The 21,745-nt window shown below is 28.8% G+C and overlaps 1 long non-coding RNA gene and 1 pseudogene across 1 annotated transcript; both read right to left on the reverse strand.

Moving 5' to 3' along the window:
• Window positions 1–8,581: 8,581 nt before the first annotated feature.
• On the reverse strand, window positions 8,582–14,416 carry LOC132295247 (uncharacterized). Its single transcript, XR_009478386.1, has 2 exons — window positions 13,295–14,416; window positions 8,582–8,911 (listed from the first exon to the last, which is right to left on the reverse strand). It is a non-coding gene; the product is annotated as an uncharacterized LOC132295247 (long non-coding RNA).
• Window positions 14,417–19,141: 4,725 nt separating this feature from the next.
• On the reverse strand, window positions 19,142–19,273 carry LOC132282454 (U2 spliceosomal RNA; annotated as a pseudogene).
• Between the last annotated feature and the right edge of the window lie 2,472 nt (window positions 19,274–21,745).

The raw sequence follows: 21,745 nt of genomic DNA on the forward strand, positions 1-21,745 counted from the left end.
AGCTTCATCAAGCACAGAACTTCTCGCGCCGAAAGGTGGAGGGCCCAAACTCTATGTTAATAATTGAACTTAAAAAAAAAAAAAAAGTTGCAAAAGTAATAAAAAGTGAGGACTTCTCCCAAAAAGTGAGAAGTGGGAAATGATTAGATGGAGGTTGTCTTAATTTGTAGCCTAGTTGATTTGAGCTTGTAAGTCCTTAGGGGTGTTTGAACACCTAATGCCCTAAAGCCGTCTGGTTTGGGAGTCATTGACCTAACGCTCGACCTCATGAATCGCTAGAAAGTTTAATAAATCAACACATTGCACCATGCTTCCATCTTTGATCCTAAAAAAAAAAAAAAATCGAGTGAAAAGAATATGCGCACCTAAATGAATGAAATTTTAATAAAAGGTCCACTTTTTGTCTTGATGATCGGTACTAGATTTGTGTGCTAGTTTGAGTGTAAGGATGCGATTAATTCTTTAGTTGGCTAAGATAACAACATATTTGATGCCAGTCCACTCAAAAGGATTCTAGAGTTGTTTTAATTTGCATGATCATTTTCTTGATGTGTGGAGGACCATACTTGCTTGCTTGATATTGAGATTTTGGAAAATTGCTTAGAAATGTTTGAAACATTGCATACTTGAGGTAGTTTTCTCCCAATGCTTGTTTGCAATATTGGTGTCTCTTTTGAAAGAATGAGCTTAATGTTTGTGGGTACCATTTCTGGAAACCCTTACGAGACTTCACTCGTCCACTAGGGGTAACCTGGGGGTTTAAAAGGCTTGTTGCATATGCTAAGTGCAATCGTGTTCCCTACGAAAGTGGCGTTATTCATTTATTGTTTTCCAGTTCATAGTTGTATAGTTATTCATTTCATTCTTTTACTTTCTAGTTCATTGCTAGGGACTAGCAATATTTAAGTTTGGGGGTGTGATGAGCGCTGAAAAGTACATATTTAAACCCCTTAAGTTTAAGCGTTCTAGTACATTTATCTTACTTTACCGTTTTAGATTGATTTCGTATTATTTCCATTTTCAGGCACTTATCCCGAAAATAAGCTAACTCAGCCAAATAAGAGCATAAATGAAGCAATTCTAGGATGAATCAAAGAAATGAGCCAAGTGGAAGCAAAAAGAAGAAAAAGGCGGAAATCAACATCTTCGATCGATCTCAGATCAAAGTTCGATCGATCTAACATGATCGATCTCAGCACTTCAAGATGGATCAGAGCCATAATGACATTTTCAGAGATCTCAAAAGTTCGATCGATCTAACATCATTCTTCGATCGATCAAACTACCTTATCCTTATCCAAATGATTGATCTTATCTAGTTGTACCACCTTACCAACCACTTTTGTCCTTTTTCCCAAAAATATCTTCAAAATATCTCAGATTTGTTTTTATCCAAAAAGCGCCACCATTGAAGATCGATACAGCTTAAGTTCGATAGATCTCAGCCATATTCGTTCGATCCAAGTCAAAGGTTCGATCGATCGAACTTCCTCCAGTGCGAAAAATGTGATACCCCTCGGATCCGAGACACAGGTTGATTAGGCCCAGGCCCAAACCCGAGGGATATCAAACAAGTAAAGTATTTTAAATCAAACACGGAATACAAAGTGAAATATGAAATAATATAATAAGCTGAAAGAAATTAAAAGAAAATCCTTGTATCAAATCCGATAATCCAAAACTCCATAAGTTTACAACTCGAGAATCCATCCATTGGACCCCTTATTAAAACTCTCAAACCAAAACTGAATTAATAGAAATAAAATCCAAAACTAACATAGAGAAGATTCCAACATAATCGGAGGAATGAATATCTGTATCTGTTCTGCACGTCCAAGCTCTAACCTTGGAACTGACGAACAGCGAAAAATAAAGGAGTGGGTCAGGCCCACATGCAAGTCTGATCTACTATAATCCAAACAGTAATCTGATACGCAGATACATCCTAGGAAGACTCAACAATATCTAGAGTAGTCCATATATGTATATAGCACACACTATAGGCACTCGCTAGTCCAGTAGGTCTGTCTCAGCTTGAATAGAAGGCAACATGCAAATACGAACCCTAAGGTGGGCATGAGTACCTAGACCTACCAGGGAACAACACCTATGTCCAGTTATCCATCCTAGGCGATATACACGCCCTAACCATGGTCATGAGACTCAAGCTCATACCACGACACCATATAATATATATATAAAGTCCGTACTCCCCTAATACAAAATACCATCCATCTATGTAGTGGTCTGATATATGTATAACAAATCCATCCTGAAACCATAATAGGTCATTCAATTTATTTGATTGACATGACACAAGTAGGTGATGGACTTAACCTTTATGGTTAATCCATACCTTAATCCAAATTAGGTAGGACTTAGTGTTTTGAACTAATCCATTCCCAATATAGGTAGGTCTTAGTGTTTTGAACTAAGCCATCCCTAATATGATACCGTCCCATACCGGTTCATATATATCCATATAAGTAGGACTTAACCTTATTATGGTTAATCCAACTCATTCCAAATTAGGTAGGATTTAGTGCTTGAACTAATCCATACCTAGTATATCACCATCCCATATCGGTGCATACAACCCTCCAGTTAACATAGTTGATAAAACAGTATTAGATGCAAACAAACCATACTCCAATATAAGCGTACATAACAATCTAACAGGTGTAGGATCGAATTATGCACTCAATATAAGGTTTAGAAGTTCTAAACCAACCCTTTAAACTGATCAAGACTAATTGATCATTTAACTCCTCCGAACTGCATAGTTAATAAAGCCACACTATATAATCAACATCCATCCTCCACAGTATGTATCAATATATATACATAAATATATAACAATGTAAGGTAATCACAACAGAACCTAAATATCATGTTCCAACAAATTTAAATAGCTAGAATCAGTCATAGCATTTAAATTCTCATGAAATCCATAAATTGATAAAATTAACAGAATGTATATATCAATTTATTTTAAATCAAGCACAAATGATTTCAAGAACTTACCATATTTATAAATCTGTTTAAATATAGTTAAATAGAAATAAATTATGTACCACAAAAAATCCAAGTTCCAGAAATAAATTTAAGTATTCAAAACCATGCGCAACCTTCGAATTTTCCATAGGTTCATCCTGATTCTTTTCTTAGTCCAGTTGGGAATTAATGTTTTCCAAAGTATTATAGGTACATTACAGTCTCAAACCACATTTAAAACAATTTAAAAACCATGCCAATACACTGTATAGTCCAAACCCACGCCCAAAACAACATACTGTATGTAAAACTAGGCAAGAGCGGGCTCCAAAATTTGAGAGCCTGCTCTATTTAAAGGGAGAGCCGGCTCTAGGCTCCAAGAGCCGGCTCTAGAGCTGCAAGAGCCTGCTCCCCACCCTTTGGGAGCCGGCTCTAAGAGTAGGAAGAGCCTGTTCTTCCTCCCTTAGATGCTGTCGTCTGTTTCTGCGTCTTCTTCTCCAACTCCGATGATTAACAGAGCCTCTGTGGTGTTTTTAAATCCTTGTTCTAGGTTCAACCTCAGTCCTAGGTACATCTTAAACCACTGACATCCAACCATAACATGTATTGAACACAACCTTTTGAAGCAACGACTACAGAATCTCAGTTAAAAACTTAAGCGATTCAAAATAGAATTATTCAGTGAAGTTGAATACTATTTTTAAAACTTGATTCAGGGTTCAATCTTAGACCCAGATTCATTACAAATCATCAATACATAGTTATGACCTCAATTTTAATCAAAGCTTAAACGCAACCACCGAGAAGAATAAATAACAGAAAACCATCAAGGTTTATGCAAATCACTTATTTAAACGAGATTAATATAATTCATACATGTATATAAGATTTGATATCATATTTGTTTAATCTGTTTTTAGCCTTTAATTAATCCCTGGAGTCTAACTAGGCATGCACAGAACACAAATTAAAGGGAAAGAGAAGAATATAGACTTGCCTTTGAGACTTTGATTTAAAATCTCTAACTGTTGTCTCTATCAACTCCGGCAACGTCGGTTGTGTTAAATGACCTCTACTGCTCCTAGTTCAGTCCAGTATCATCCACCAAACTCCCCTCCTTGATTCAGTCTTAACTCAAGACCAAAACCCTAGCCTTCCTCTCTTTAGCTCTCTCTGTAACTCCCTGTAATCTCTATCTGTTTCACGATATAAGGGAATAGGATGAAAAGAGTTTTATTTGTAACCCTAAACCAACGTATAATATGTATTTATAGGCTTTATCCCACAACCTAATTCTAATATGACACCAACTCTAAGTCCAACACCAAATATATTCTAAGTCGGCTCCATTCCCAGTCACGATTAATTAAAACTAAACCCTAATGTAAACCAACTCACGTAATTAATTTGGTCCATTTAGAATAAAACAAAATTTAAATAATAAATTAAATACCATAAAAACAAAAGCAATTAATTAAATACACCATGTAAATAAAAATCCACAAATAATGCAAATAAAAAAAAAAAAAAACAAAACAAAACAAAACAACCAAGCCAAATAAAGCAATTAAATTAAGAAAAATTCACGTAAATAATTAAATTAAAATTCCAGGATTGTCCTTTTAAATTAGGGGTATTACGAAAAAGTTAAATTTCCAGCTCACAAAAAGTTGTCCTTTATCCAATCATTGGGGAATATTTTGTGCACGACCCCAACTCATTTTGTGTATCATTTGACCTACCTATATAAGGATAAGAATTACTTTTTACATCATATCATATCATCTCATACCTTTTAAAAACTCTTGGAGAGCAAGCTTAGAGGAGGAGGAGGCTAGAGACACCATTGGAGACTCTTCATCAACCAAGGAGCAAATCTCTACCATAGAGTTAGCCCTTGACGGTTGGAGAAGCACTACCATGAGTGGCTAGACATCCTCTTGGGGTTAGAGTTAGCCCCAAGCATGGTTTCTACATCATGATTTTGTGTATTATTGAGGGATTAATGTTGTAATACATATTTTGGCACTTTTATATATATAAATCTTGTTTATTCAATGATTTATGTGGTTTAATGCTTCCAATTGATCATTTCATTCTATCCATATGTCTATGTATGCTAAAATAGATGTTCATGTGTTTGTCTCTATTTCTTGTGTTATTGGTGCATGTCTATGTGTATTAATGCCATAGATCTAGAGATTGTCAAAACATTGTGCTTAAAGGAATGCCCTTGTAATTTTCTAGATGGTTCATGCTCATTTCTTAATGGATTGTGCCTCTCCCTTAACTTAATTAGTTTAATTTCATGTCATTAGCTTAATTGTAGTGTAGTGGTAGCATAGTTGTTAGATGGGAGGACAATCCATGCTTGTTGTTTGATATTCCATACTTTTGAATGCAAGTAGCATATGTCTCTAACCTTGTAGTGTATTTGGCTTGTGAGCTTAATGAAAGGATTAATAACTTGCTAGATATATTGTGCTTTTCACATACTATTTAGACAATACATACTTAATTGCTAGATATATTGTGTTTTTCACATGTTGATTAGACAATGTATGTTTAATTGGTCACCCTTGCTAATTGAATCAACCTAACACACACACACATCAATATTGCAACACACATTTCCCTCATTAGTCACTTGTTAAGGGTGTAAAAAAGTATTGTTTGGTGGTGACCTCTAAACCCCAAGAACTCTCTCTCTCTTACTTTCTCTTTATTGTATTCAATTATTTAGTTTAATTTTCTCTCTAGTTTAATCAACCAACCAACCATTTATTTGATCACTCGACTTACTAACCCTAATTGTGATTCCACAAGCTAGTATGACTCCAATCCCTTGGGACGATCCCTACTCACTCTTACTACGTTAGTAGTGGTGGTGGTAGTGGTTTCATAAATTTAAACTTGACCTAAAAGGCTTTTCTTGAACCGCACATTCACTACATTATTTTGGCGTATATCAAGTGGCCTCGTCAGTCGCTGATGACTTTCAGGCCAACCATATGATTGATTGACCATCGGCTGCCCGCTGAGTGCCGAAGATTGTGATGAAAAAGGTGACATGCTGATTTACTACCTGCCGATAATTGGCTACTAGTGACTAGTTTGCCACTTGTTGATAATCGGTTGTTGGTTGCTGATAACTTTAAGGCCAACCATATAGTTGATTGGCCATCGGCTTCCCCCTGTGTACCGAAGGGTACTGTGGTGCAAGAGCAAAATTTTGATAGTCCATCTGCCGAGAATCGACTGTTTGGGTCTGCCGATAATCAACAACTGGTTACTGATAAATGTCTGGCCAACCATATGGATGATTAGAATACTGATACATTGGCTTATATGACCGATCAGAATATTCGAAAGTCAGTTGAGAAGCCGACTGCATATTTTTACTATAAATCACTCACCTAGTGGGGTCCCATCGGGTGTGCCCAGAATGGTGACGCTAAATTGGCTGGCTAAAACTAATTTTAAATTTGTACGTTGCAGGCGTGCCAGAACCAATTATATGGTTCAAGTGTGTTTAGTCAACAATATTCTCTTTAAGAATTTTGACTTTCAGGCGATGCGAAGAGAAAGAGAACAAATATACTCTTCTTATGAGTTCAAATTGTCTTAATTAAAAGGAGTTTAGTAAAGTGAATAAATAGTAACAGTTAAGATAATAGAAAGGGGAGAAAATATAGATATTGAAGGAGATAGAGAGAAAGAAATTGAGAGAAAGAATGATAGAACGAGACAGAGAGAGACAGAAATAGCAAGGTTGCTTTATGGGGAAGAGCTTGAGAAAGCAATAACAATAATATAAAGATTATAAGGGTGCTGGACCTCTTTCTCAGCATGCCTCTACAATTATTTATAGAAAAATATGTAAACCAACTCCTACACATAAATGTTTCACTTACATTACAACTCTATAACCCAACTAATTATAAATTTAAATTAAACTAATCTATGGATAACCACCAGCATCTGATTGAAACAAATTAAAAGACAAATACTTAACACAACAATCCTTACCCATCACTTAATTGAAAACAATTTTATTTATACCACCCTTGCATGCAATTCCAATTCTAACCCACGTAGAAATATCATCCACCTTTAGTCCAACCCACTGTCACATTATACCCAAATTAGCTGTCACGTCAACAACACAAGATTTCCCAAAATGGGCGTCAACACTAATTGATGATGGTACGAGCTTTGTCAGTGGTGATTGGAGGTGTAATAGAATTTTTTCATGAACATATCCATCTTTGGGATAAGTATAACAGATCGATCTTCTCTGCTTCGTTTTTACACTTCTTCCAAGTTTCAACTTGGAGTCTATATATATGTTTCATATGCATATGTGTAATGCATATGCATATATGTATACATAAAATTTTATTTTTTGGGTCCTGAATTTTTTAAGATAAATAAAGTGTCAAACTGCCACAATCATTCATACAACATATTGTCTCTAAGTTACAACGAACTTTCAAACCAAAATATTGATGAGGGGTATAATGGTCATTTAAGTAACTTGATATTTTAGAATAAAAGGTAAAGTGCAAATAAAAACCTCAAAACTATGTTTGAATTTGTAAATAACCCTCTTAAACTATATTTTGTGCATAAAACCCCTTAAACTATTTTGTTGCAACATATCCCAAGGACTATACTATATTTCATTAAATGACCATAATGCCCCTTCTTATTGAATTACATTTAATATATTTTTCTTATCTAAATAAACTATGAAAAAATTCATACTAATTTGATTAGATATTTTCTATTAAATTTGCATAAATTTACCTTTAATTTTTTAATCAATTATTTAAATAAAAATTTTAGTATAATGTTTTTTAAAATTAATCAATTTTATAATTTTTAATGAATATATTACATGAAAAGATAGTATTTTTTTCAAAAGTATTTTATTAATTTTTCATCAATATATTGTACGAAAAAAATAATATTTTTTTACGATAAAAATGTTTAAATTGGTTATAATACGTTTTATTATAAATAATAAAGTTTTATTAATAAGTTAATCAATTTAGAAAATGGTAGTTACAAATCTATTTATCTATTTTTTTTTTTCATTTTTATGATAAATTGATACTAAGAATAAAATTAAGGTAAATAGTATAATTAAAATTTACATAAAAGAAAAGATAATAAAAATAATTTAATAATAGTCTTTTGTGATGAATTTATTCCTAATTGCAACAAATCAATAGTTCATGGGTCAGTTTTTAGTTTAGGGGAATTATTTGCAAAAGGATAATAGTTTAGGGAGATTTTTTGCACTTAATCCTAAAATAAATGAAATTAAAAAATTATAGATAAAGTTGTCTTTTTTCATGAAAAAAAAAAAAAAAGAATAAAAAAAAAGAACTAAGTAATAATTATTTTAAAGGTAATATCTGGCCAAACCTAAAGGCATGTCAATGAAATTAAGCCTTGAAATTAATTTGAAAAGGACACCAATCAACCAAATAGTATGGTTTCCATTTTTGCATCATGATTCATAGTACATGAAAATCTGCCTGAAAATCATGGGAATGTACAGTAATTGACAAAGAAAATATTTCATTTTTCAATAAACACATATATGTGCCGCGCCCCATATATAAATAATAACTATATTGTATACTTACATGTAAACCCTGAAAAAATAATAACAACTATATAATATACTCTAACAAGAGAAAAACAGGGAAAAAAACAAAAAATGAAAGCTTTGAAGGCTTTTTTTGATTTATATGTGTCGCACCCCTATTCCCTCCAAAGCCGGATATCGTATCTTTCTTTCTTGATCTTCTCTCCAAGGATAAGCCAGATCTTTCATAATCTCGTTCAAAGTACAGAAAAGCTTCATATCTAGGACTTTTAACTCCATACCATGCTCCAACATCACCTGCGTTCCATGATATGCAATATTCTGTCAGGTATTATCCACAGAACAATATATAAATTGCTAGTATGTTAATTGGTTACAGTTTTGTGCGTCTAAAATAATTTCAACTTACAGTCTAAAATGCCTATTAATGTGTACAGATCCTCAAGTATATGCCAGACAAGATAAGAATAATTCAACGTTGTCAAAAAAAAGAAAAAAGAAAAAAGAAAAAAGGCAAAATTGTTATATAATGATTAAGGGAATACACAATGATCCCCACACACCCAAACGACAAATGACACCTGATGTTAACCAAGAACAATTTTTAAAGTACCGAACACTAAGCAAATCAGAATATTTTTACAATTGTCTCATAATAATTCCTAAAACCAATCTACTTAAAATGAAACATTTTGAATAGTTTCCACCAAAACTAGAAACGAAAAGGTCATTTTCTCAATCTTTTGGTCATTCTTTTCTCAAAGGAATTCATAATTTCAAACCAGACCTTTAATTTAATAACAAATCTCACTAACACATTAAGAAGGGAGGCTGAGCTTCTGCACAGAATAGATTACGTAAAATACTCAACAAAAGTTGTCAAAATATTATGATAGAGATACATCCCTGGAGAATAAGATTGATCGAAATTGAAGAATGGGGGCTAGCGATCATCTGACTACTTTTGTCATGTTCTATATGGCACACAAATCCTTAGGATAAAAGCCTGTTAGATTTTGTAAAGGCAGAGATGGCTTATTAGCTAAAGCCATAGTGCAAGAAATTTTTGAAAAATAGTGTATATACATTTGGTTTGAATAGGTGTTGGTGTCTTTTCACTCCAGAAAGGAAAGAAGCATTGCAGTACTAGAAATTGGCCTACTAAATACCTATACCGTGGTTGACATTTCAGGATTTAACCAAAAAGGAAAGTTCCATAACAATACAATTATTAGCATATACAGCCAAGTCTTCAGCCCCTTTCCTTATTAAAGACAAAATGGAATCAATAAGGGTAACAATTTAAATTCTCTAACTAAAATAAAAAGATAGGCGCAAGGGAGAAGCAGTCAACAACATTAATAATGGTACATATATGAAATATATATAGAGATAGAGAGAGAAGTACCAAAATAAGAAGTGAGAAAAGAGTGACATGCTGAAAACTAACATAGAGAGAAAGAGAGACGCAGAAGTTGAAAAAGAAAAAAAAAAAAAAAAAAAAGAAAGGGAAAATTAGATTTTGTGACCAAAATTGAAAAAAATTGCTCTAGGATGACCTTAAACTCGAGAAAAGATAAGTTGCTACCAAATCTGAAAAATAATTGCCAACTAACGACCATTTAAAGTTTATGTCCTAAATTCCCTTCTACCGGTCCACAAGCCTAGCATCCTCCACCATCACCACCAATGGAATTGAAAAGAACTGCTTGAAAAGAATTTGAATGTCACTAACGAAGGAACTGAGGAAAATGACAAAAATAAATAAATAAATTCCGGATGGCGCTGATGAAGGGATTTTTATGCAGGAAATGGCTATGTGTGCTGTTCCGATGGTGATGAATTGCATTGCTTGGAGTTACGTCTCGTCGTCTCCATTGTAAAATCACATAGCGCTTCAAGTGCATCTTGAATGATGAAACATGCCTGCCTCCATCCATTGACTAACAATTGTAACAATGGCTGCATCTTGAAGTGAACTAACCTTAGGTTATGCATAACCTGTACTCATGTCTGAAATAAATTGATCTGATTCATAAATTTTTAGTCTATAAAAGAATGATACATCATGCTATTAATGGATAAAGAATGTGGAGGATGGTGGGTAATGGGTCGTCGTAGAAGGGTATTGAGGACATAAACATTAAATAGTCACTAATTTGCAATTATTTTCAAGATTTGGTTACTATTTATCTTTTTTTGACTTTAAGGTCACCTTAAAGCAATTTTTTTTTTCAATTTTGGTCACTAAAATCTAATTTTCCCAAGATATATATATATATATATATATATATATATATAGAGAGAGAGAGAGAGAGAGAGAGAGGGAGGGAGGGAGAGAGAGAAATGCTGGAAAAGAAAGAAAGAACATAAGGGAATAAAGAGTACCAGTAATATAATATTCCAGCGTTCATCTAATGATATTATTGAATGAGAGAGGTGAGGACAGGAATAACGATAAAAGGAAAACTTGTGCTAGGTTCTGGTTAATTGCATTGGAGGTAGGAAGTTAGTTACACCCTCATTTAATCTTATTTAAGCATGTCTCATCTTGGTTAAAATTCTCAAATAATTGTTTATTATATTGGATCATTTAGAAGTGTTTTCTAGCAAATATTTTGTTTACAATTCATTTAAAAAATTAGAAAAGGATTTGTATGGTATGCCAATGTGATGAGAAAAGCAATATTTGTTGCAAACGAGACATGTTGAATCTGGTTAGATTTGAACTAGCTTGACGGACTGTCGAGTGGGTGGAATGCCCACCACCTCTAGAGGGGCACTGTAGCGTCCTTGTGAGGCGCATAGGATTGCAATGATCCTGGAAAAAAAAAAAAACTCAAAATGTGTTGCACGCTATTGTGAAAACATGGGCTCGTCGATTTTAAAATTGATAGAATCTTTCTTATTGGTCATGAATTATTTGCATACTTGATATACTTGCTCTTGCATTTATGGTCAAATATGAATAACATGGCACTATGGTGCTTAAGAATCTTTCGTCAAATGATTGTGATACTTTATGAACTTGTTTTATGAAGAATTTGGTGCCATGAATATATATATATATATATATATACACACACACATATATTTACTATATGCTTTTGTAGCATGTTTATGAAGAGTGGATCAAGTTCTTTCCTACTGGGCTATCTAGCTCACTCCAATCATTTTCAGGCCGTGATTGTGAGAAAGATTAGAATAGCAAAGACACATTTTCGGCATGAAGAGGTACAAGCTTCTAGGAGATAAAAATTACCCTTTTGAATAACAAAAATCCCCCTTCCAATTTCCTACATATTTTTAAAAACAAGGCCTTGTTTGGATGGGATGCAATTTTTCCTATCTCCTAGATTCTCTCTAACTTTTGGTATACAAATATAAAAATTAATATATAAATATATATATCTCTAACTTTTGATATACAAATATAAAAATTAATATATAAATATATATATCTCTAAATTTTTGTATACAAATATAAAAATTAATATATATAATATATAGATATATATTCACCACAACTCTCACTCGCATTCCGCCATCACCAATACACCACCTAGGACTAGAAAGCTAAGTGAGCCATCGCCTTTTCCAGGGTGTTCAAATCTATAAAGCTCTGAGGTTGTAGAAACAAAGCACCAGCAAATACAAACACCCAACAAAACAACACAACCACTGTTTTGTTGTCTAAACCAGTCATGGCTAATCAGTGGAGATGACCTTATCGATCTAACAGAAAACCCAATAAAGCACTGTACTGAAAAAAAATATTTATAAATTGGACCTTTACATACTTATGATAAGTTATAGCAATGCCAAATCCAGCATTCTGTACAATGACTTGGCAGAAAACCAAGCATTCAATCTCTTCAAACCGAATTGGATTTTAGTAGTTTTGACCTTTTGATATATTGGTTTGAAGAGGCCCAATTTGTTCTAGTTTCTCCAGTGAGAGAATATAGAGAGAGAGAAAGATAAATGTTGGAAAGAGAGATGACGATTAGTGGATCCCGTGATGATATATGTTGTGAAATTTATAAGTTGGAATTTTCATAAAGGTTGTTAAGTGATTTACTTATTTGTAATCAAAAGAAATTACTTGGATAGTAGTTAAGTGATTGGTGATTCTTTTTGTATCACACTCCAAATGCTCGGGTTTCATAACTCAAGTTTCGGAGCGTGACAATGACAGAATGAGATTATATGAGTATTTCATAATTGATGTTGTCGATATATTTTTTTAAAACCTATTCTGATAAATCAATAAATAGGCTAACAATTTGGTCTACCTATTAGCAATATCATTAATATTAAGGTAGAAAGGTTTTCCAAACAATTTAACATAAATGGGCTTAGTCAAATTTGGAGTTGAAAAGGACTAAGAGTAACTGATTTTTCACTCTGGTGCAAACATTCACCGTTGAAGAAGAGCATGTTGACTAACTCAGCTACTTGTAACAAATATAGGTTTGATGATATTGAAAATATAAGTGCACAACAATATAATTCAAGTATAACTATAAACTACATTTTTTTTTATTTTTTTATTTTATAAGTATAACTATAAACTACATCAAAGAAAAATTTTCAAAGCAAATGCTAGAAGTTGTATAATATAGTGGCATATGTGATGTGAATACATGAAAATAATTCACCAAAGATAAAATATATTACCTCTTTCTCAAGTTTTCAATGCCTTTATAAAGTTGGTAATGGGGGCGAGATAAGGCTCTCCACATAGGTCATCTTTGCTCGAAACTTAGACGGAATGCCATTCACCTTTATATCCCATGATTCCTCTTCCTCAGAAATGTATCCAACCAATGTGTTGTCATCTACATCCAGTAGAACTACCCCATTCACCATAGAAATCATTCGCGGGGTTCGGCAAAATGACCACAAATCGATTGTTAAAAATTTGGTCCAACTCTCAGTCACCCCATACTCCTTCATCACCCAAACATCAGTTTTCGAATGATTATGACATACAACCATAGCGAGACACCCTCCAAGAACCCCCAAACCACTTGACTTCTTACAGTTTTCAAGAGAGCAAGGTACCAATATATCCCGGAGTTTCTCATTTGTTACATCAAATGCACAAATCACATATGGAGAATCAACGGAACATTTTTTATTAGCTAACCAATGTAAAGAACCATTTACAAGAGCTCCAACCGAGAATGACTCTGTCCCAAGAAGAATAGGATAATAGGGGAAATGAGAAACATACCTAAAAACCCAGGAACCAATTCTCGATGTATAGAAACTTATATGTGTATCCCAAACTACCACAGCCTTGTAATCATCTGTAGATGAATCGTACCCAAAACCATACATTCTGAATTTAGGAATGGGTGGTCCGGAGAGACGATGAAATTTGGGCAATTCCTTGAATTCTTTAGTGGATGGGTTCAACGGGTTGTTCAGAATCCGCCACTAAAATCAAGCCGTTGCAAGAACCCACGATGTTGGTACAATGAATATTCGATGGTCGAGCTTGGTTGCAGTGACGGCATGGTTATTGGATGCTTCAGTACAGTCGACGGAGTAAAGAGAGTCACCGTCGATGATGATCTTCTCACATCTGTTGTTTCGATTGAGGTGTGTTTTGACAAAACGATGGTCTGTGATTAAACTACGCCATGGGATCGATACGCACTTGAATCGGCAGAGAGACTTCACCGGCAGTCGAGAGAGTATGTCAAACAGGTTTTCTTCGGGAAGGTATGTGCCGTTCGACATGATCACGCTTCACAGAGGGCGGCTTATTTTCGGCGGCTTATATATCTCTAATTTCCATAAACCTACACCATCATGTGTACTGTCATATATATATATATATATATATATATAGGTACATGAAAATTTTTCTTTTCATATATTTTTTAATTATTTTATTTTATTTATATATATCCTAGTCTAATTAGATTTTTTTATTAAAAAACTCATAGATAAATACCGAAGTTATATGTGATAAAGTTCTATTTTAAAATTAATTAATAATTTTTTTATATTAAAAAATAAATACTGAAATGCTAAAACTATTACACTTTTATATTCTTCTAGGAAAAAACACTTGCGATGCACGTGATGAATATTTTATAACTTATTTTATTATTTGATAAATTATTTTACTAAACAATTATCTATTTTACCTATTTTTTTAGTTGTTTTAATAATGATTTGAAACTCTTTTATTTTAATTCATTTTATTTATAAAAACTCTTTTATTTTAACTCATTTTATATCAATTAATAAATATTTTTTATATTAATAAATAAATAATGAAATACTAAAATTAATAAAATAGCTAATTTCTGGTAGAGTTTCATAGAGTATTTTTTCTATTAATAATTCTTATTTAATTAGATTTCCTTTTATTAAAAAAACCATAATAAAAGGTAATTTGTGGTACAGTTTTAGAAAAATTATTTAATTTTTTATATCAATTAATAAATATTTTTTATATTAATAATTATTATCTAATTATATTTCCTTTTATAAGCTTATAATAAATAGATAAATGTGGTAGAGTTTTTATGCAAATTATTTTATTTTCTTTAAATATATCCTTGTCTAATTAGAATTCCTTTTATTAATAAACTCGTAATAAATAGATAAATACAGGTTATATGTGATAAAGTTTTATAGAAAATAAAATAGTTAATTTGGCGAAAAGTTTAGGTAATTTGTGTTAGAATTTTATAAAAACTCTTTAAATATATCCTTATCTAATGTGATAGAGTTTCATTGAAAATAAAATTGGTAATTTGTGGTAGAATTTTATATAAATTATTTATTTTCTCTAAATACAAATATCCTTGTCTAATTAGATTTTTTTTTATTAAAAAATTCATAATAAAAGGTAATTTGTGGTAGAGTTTTAGAATTTTTATTTTTATTTTTTATATCAATTATTAAATATTTTTTATATTAATAATTCTTGTCTAGTTATATTTTATTTTATTAAAAAAACTTATACTAAATAGATAAATAGGTAATTTATGTTAGAGTTTTATATAAACTCTTTTTAAAAAATATTTTATTTTATTTAAATATAATGTTGTCTAATTAGATTTCTTTTTATTAAAAAACTCATAATAAATAGATAAATATAGGTTATATGTGATAGAGCTTTAAAGAAAATAAAATAGATAATTTGTGGTAAGTTTATAGAAATTATTTTATTTTCTGTAAAAATATTCATAATAAATAAATAAATACAGGTTATATGCGATAGAGTTTTACGGAAAATAAAATAACTAATTTGTGGTAAAGTTGTATAGAAATTATTTTATTATGTTTAAATATATTCTTATCTAATTAGATTTTATTTTATTAAAAAACTCATAAAAATAGATAATATGATAGAGTTTTATAGAAAATAAAACAGCTAATGTGGGGTTAGATTTTATAAAAAAAAATTATTTTCTTTAAATATATTCCTGTTTAATTATATTTTTTATTAAAAAAACTCATAATAAATAGATAAATAGGTAATATGTGTTAGAATTTTATAGAAAAATCTTTTAAAATCCCTTTTCATATGAATTAATAAATATTTTTATATATTAATAATTATTGTCTAATTAGATTACCATTTATTTAAAAAGCTCATAATAAAAGCTAATTTGTAATAGAGTTTTAGAAATATTATTTTATTTCTACTATCAATTAAAAAATATTTTTATATTAATAATTCTTGTTCAATTAGATTTTTTATTAAAAACCTCATAATAAATAAATAAATAGATAATTTGTGTTCAAGTTTAATATAAACTCTTTTAAAAAAACTCTTTTTATATCAATTAATTAATATTTTTATATTAATAATTCTTGTCTAATTAGATTTTTTTTATTAAAAAATCCATAATAAATAGATAAATAGGTAATTTGTGCTAAAGTTTTATAGAAACTCTTTTAAAACCTCTTTTTATATCAATTAATAAATAATTTTTTATATTAATCATATTTGTTTAATTAGATTTCCTTTTATTAAAAAACTCATAAGAAATAGATAAACAGGTAATTTGCATTAGCGTTTTATAGAAACTCTTGTAATATATCTTTTTTTTTAATGTGATATAGTTTATTAAAAATAAAATAGGTAATTAGTGAAAGTGTTTTGTATAAATTATTTTATTTTCTTTAAATATATCTTTTTCTAATTAGATTTAATTTTATTAAAAAACTCATAATAAAAGCTAATTAGTGGTAGAGTTTTAGAAAAATTATTTTATTTTATATATCAATTAATAAATATTTTTTACATTAATAATTCTTATCTAATTAGATTTTCTTTTATTAAAAATTCATAATAATAAATAGATAAATAGTTTAATAGGAATTTTATTATTTAGATTTTAGAGTGTTTTTTTTTATTTTTATTTTTTATAAAAACTCTTTCATATCAATTAATAAATATTTTTTTATGAATAAATAAATATTGTGAAACTCTTTGCACATTTAATAATTAATAATAATAATAGTATTGATAAAAACTTCTTTGGCAGAGCTTCTATAATTTATAGATAAAAACTTTTTTATATCAATTAATAAATATTTTTATATATAAATAAATAGTAAATAAATACTGAAACTTTTTGGCAGAGTGTTTACTCTACAATTCTGGGTCTATGCCCCTTTAAATTTCTCTTTGAAATTCTGAATTTCTAGATTTATCAATTTATGTACCCCTTCCTCCTTCCTCCATACCTCTATTTATAGGTTTCTTGAATTAATAGGATGATGACATATGGCATCTCCTGATAATGACATGATCATAACTGGGCCGGGCCAGTTATATTGTGATAATTATCCATAAAAAATAACTATTCTTTTTATATCAATTAATAAATATTTTATTGTGATTGATTTTATTAGGTAATTTTAAGAGTTTTAAAAAAACTTTTTTTATAAAAAAAAATTTATTTCAATTATAAAATATTTTATAATAAATAAATAAATAGGTAATTTGTGTTAGATTAATAGAAACTCTTTTAAAAACTCTTTTTATACCAATTAATAAATATTTTTTATATTAATAATTATTTTCTAATTAGATTTCCTTTTATTAAAACAAACTCATAATGAATAGATAAATAAGTAATTTGTGTTAAGAGTTTTATAAAAACTCATTGAAAACCTCTTTTTATATCAATTAATAAATAAGTTTTTATATTAATAATACTTGTCTAATTAGATTTTCTTTTATTAAAAACTAATAACAAAAGATAATTAGTGGCAGAGTTTTAGAAAAAATAAGTAATTTGTGGTAGAGTTTTATAGAAATTATTTTCTTTTCTATAAATATATTCTTATCTAATTATATTTCATTTGATTAAGCAACTCATTATAAAAGTTGATTTGTGATAGAGTTTTAGAAAATTTATTTTATTTTATATATCAATTAATAAATATTTTTTATATTAATAATTATTTTTTAATTAGATTTTCTTTTATTAAAAAAATTCATAGTAACAAATAGATAAATATGTTAATTAGAATTTTATTAAGTAAATTTTAGAGTTAGCTAATTTATGGTAGATTTGGTAGAAACTTTTTTATTTTCTTTAAATATATTCTTGTTTAATTATATTTTCTTTTCTTAAAAAAATTTATAATAAATAGGTAATACGTGTTAGAGTTTTATAGAAAATCTTTTAAAAACACTTTTTATATGAATTAATAAATGTTTTTATATATAAATAATTCTTCTCTTATTAGATTACATTTTATTAAAAAAAAAACTAATAAGAAAAGGTAATTTGTGGTAGAGTTTTAGAAAAATTATTTTTATTTTTATATTAATTAAAAAATATTTTTTTATATTAATAATTATTGTCTAATTATATTTTCTTTTATTAAAAAACTTATACTAAATAAATAAATAGCTAATTTGTGTTATTAATATAAACTCTTTTAAAAACTCTTTTATATCAATTAATAAATATTTTTTATATTAATAATTTTTGTCTAATTAGATTTCCTTTTATTAAAAAAACTCATAATAAATAGATAATTTGTGTTAGAGTTTTATAAAAACTTTTGTTGTACCGTTGTTGATGATGAGATGAGACAAATTTGTTTGTTTTGAATTATGGTGGCAATGCCTTGTGCTTGTCATTTTCTACATCAGTGGAGTGGGATATAACGTGACGATCCAACTTTTGTTTTATAGATATAGATAACTCAAATATGAGTGTGCATATATATATATATATATTTGAATTATGGTGGCAATGCCTTGTGCTTGTCATTTTCTACATCAGTGGAGTGGGATATAACGTGACGATCCAACTTTTGTTTTATAGATATAGATAACTCAAATATGAGTGTGCATATATATATATATATATATATTTGAATTATGGTGGTAATGCCTTGTGCTTGTCATTTTCTACATCAGTGGAGTGGGATATAACGTGACGATCCAACTTTTGTTTTATAGATATAGATAACTCAAATATGAGTGTGCATATATATATATATATATATATATATATATATATATATATATATATATATATATTTGTCATTATGCAATTATACATAATAAATTGTAAACACTGCTTAAGCGATTTAAATTTCTATAGAACTCCATCGTATTTACTACTACACTTGATCTTAGCCAAAAGGCCGAGAAGGTGTGATTATTATTTCTTTAACTCTATACTTTTATAAAAAGCTTTCATGTAATCCTTTTTACTTAAAACCAATGTGGGACTTTTTAATTTGAATTAAACTCTTTTTATATTTTGTTAATTAATTTATATCGTGGGATATAATAATTAATGATAGCTCTTTATTGAGAATTAAACTCTTTTTATATTTTTTTTAATTTGAATTAATTTTAATTTTATTAGGTAATTTTGAGTTTTATAGAATTTTTATCAATTAATAAATAAATAATGAAATTTTTTGCACAAAAAACGAGAAAGTAGTACTACAGTTGATCTTAGCGAAAAGACCAAGAAAGGTTAGCCAAAAGGCCGACCTAAAAAAATTTAGTACTACACTTGATCTTAGCTGAAAGGCCGAAAAGATGTGATTATTATTTCTTTAGCTCTATAGTTTTATAAGAGGCTTTCATGTAATCATTTTTACTTAAAACCAATGTGGGACTTTGTAATTTGAATTAAACTCTTTTTATATTTTGTAAATTTTAATTAATTTTAATTTTATTATATAATTTTGAGTTTTATCGAATTTATATCAATTAATAAATAAATACTGAAACACTTTGCTTTGAATTTTATTAGGTAATTACTGTTATTATATTTTGTGTGAGTAGTATAGTATAATTTGAATTTATTATATTTTATGTGAGTAGTAGTATACTACAAAATTTAGTACTACACTTGATCTTAGCCAAAAGGTCGAGAAAGTGTGATTATTATTTCTTTAACTCTATAGTTTTATAAAAGGCTTTCATGTAATCCTTTTTACTTAAAATCAATGTGGGACTTTGTAATTTGAATTAAACTCTTTTTATATTTTGTAAATTTTAATTAAATTTAATTTTATTATATAATTTTGAGTTTTATAGAATTTATATCAATTAATAAATAAATATTGAAACACACTCTTTTTATATTTTGTTAATTTGAATTAATTTTAATTTTATTAGGTAATTTTGAGTTTTATAGAATTTATATAGTGGGATATAATAATTAACAAGAGCTCTTTATTGTGAATTAAACTCTTTTTATATTTTGTTAATTTGAATTTTATTTGGTAATTTTGAGTTTTATAGAATTTATATCAATTAATAAATAATGAAACTCTTGGCACAGAGGCAAAGAAAATAGTATTACAGTTGATCTTAACCAAAAGACCAATAAAGGTTAGCCAAAAGGCCGACCTAAAAAAATTTAGTACTATACTTGATCTTAGCCAAAAGGTCGAGAATGTGTGATTATTATTTTTTTAGTTCTATAGTTTTATAAGAGGCTTTCATGTAATCCTTTTTACTTAAAACCAACGTGAGACTTTATAATTTGAATTAAACTCTTTTTATATGTTGTTGATTTGAATTAATTTTAATTTTATTAGGTAATTTTGAGTTTTATAGAATTTATATCAATTAATAAATAAATACTGAATTACTGAAACACTGAAACACACTATTTTTATATTTTGTTAATTTGAATTAATTTTAATTTTATTAGGTAATTTTGAGTTTTATAGAATTTATATCATGGGATATAATAATTAATGAGAGCTCTTTATTATGAATTGAACTCTTTTATATTTTGTTAATTTGAACTCATTTGAATTTTATTAGATAATTTTGAGTTTTATAGAATTTATATCAATTAATAATAAATACCGAAACTCTTTGCACAAAGGCCGAAAACGTAGTACTACACTCGATCTTAGCTAAAAAACTAAGAAAGGTTAACCAAAAGGCCAATCCAAAAAAATTTAGTACTATACTTGATCTTAACCAAAAGGCCGAGAAGGTGTGATTATTATTTCTTTAGCTATATAGTTTTATAAGAGGCTTTCATGTAATCCTTTTTACTCAAAACCAATGTGGGATTTTGTAATTTGAATTAAACTCTTTTTATATTTTGTTAATTTGAATTAATTTTAATTTTATTAGGTAATTTTGAGTTTTATAGAATTTATATTAATTAATAAATAAATACTGAAACTCTTTGCACAAAGGTCCAGAAAGTAGTACTACACTTGATATTAGCCAAATGACCAAGAAAGGTTAGCCAAAAGGCATACCCAAAATTATTTCTTTAACTCTATAGTTTTATAAGAGGTTTTCATGTAATCCTTTTTACTTAAAACCAATGTGGGACTTTGTAATTTGAATTAAATTCTTTTTATATTTTGTTAATTTGAATTAATTTTAATTTTATTAGGTAATTTTGAGTTTTATAGAATTTATATCAATTAATAAATAAATACTGAAATACTGAAACACACTCTTTTTATATTTTGTTAATTTGAATTAATTTTAATTTTATTACATAATTTTGAGTTTTATAGAATTTATATAGTGGGATATAATAATTAATGAAAGTTCTTTATTGTGAATTAAACTATTTTTATATTTTGTTAATTTGAATTAATTTGAATTTTATTTTGTAATTTTGTGTTTTATAG

Source organism: Cornus florida, unplaced genomic scaffold (assembly GCF_030987335.1).
Source record: "Cornus florida cultivar Cherokee Brave unplaced genomic scaffold, ASM3098733v1 CherokeeBrave_3.0.0_Hap2_Chr01, whole genome shotgun sequence".
NCBI classification, from domain to species: Eukaryota; Viridiplantae; Streptophyta; class Magnoliopsida; order Cornales; family Cornaceae; genus Cornus; species Cornus florida.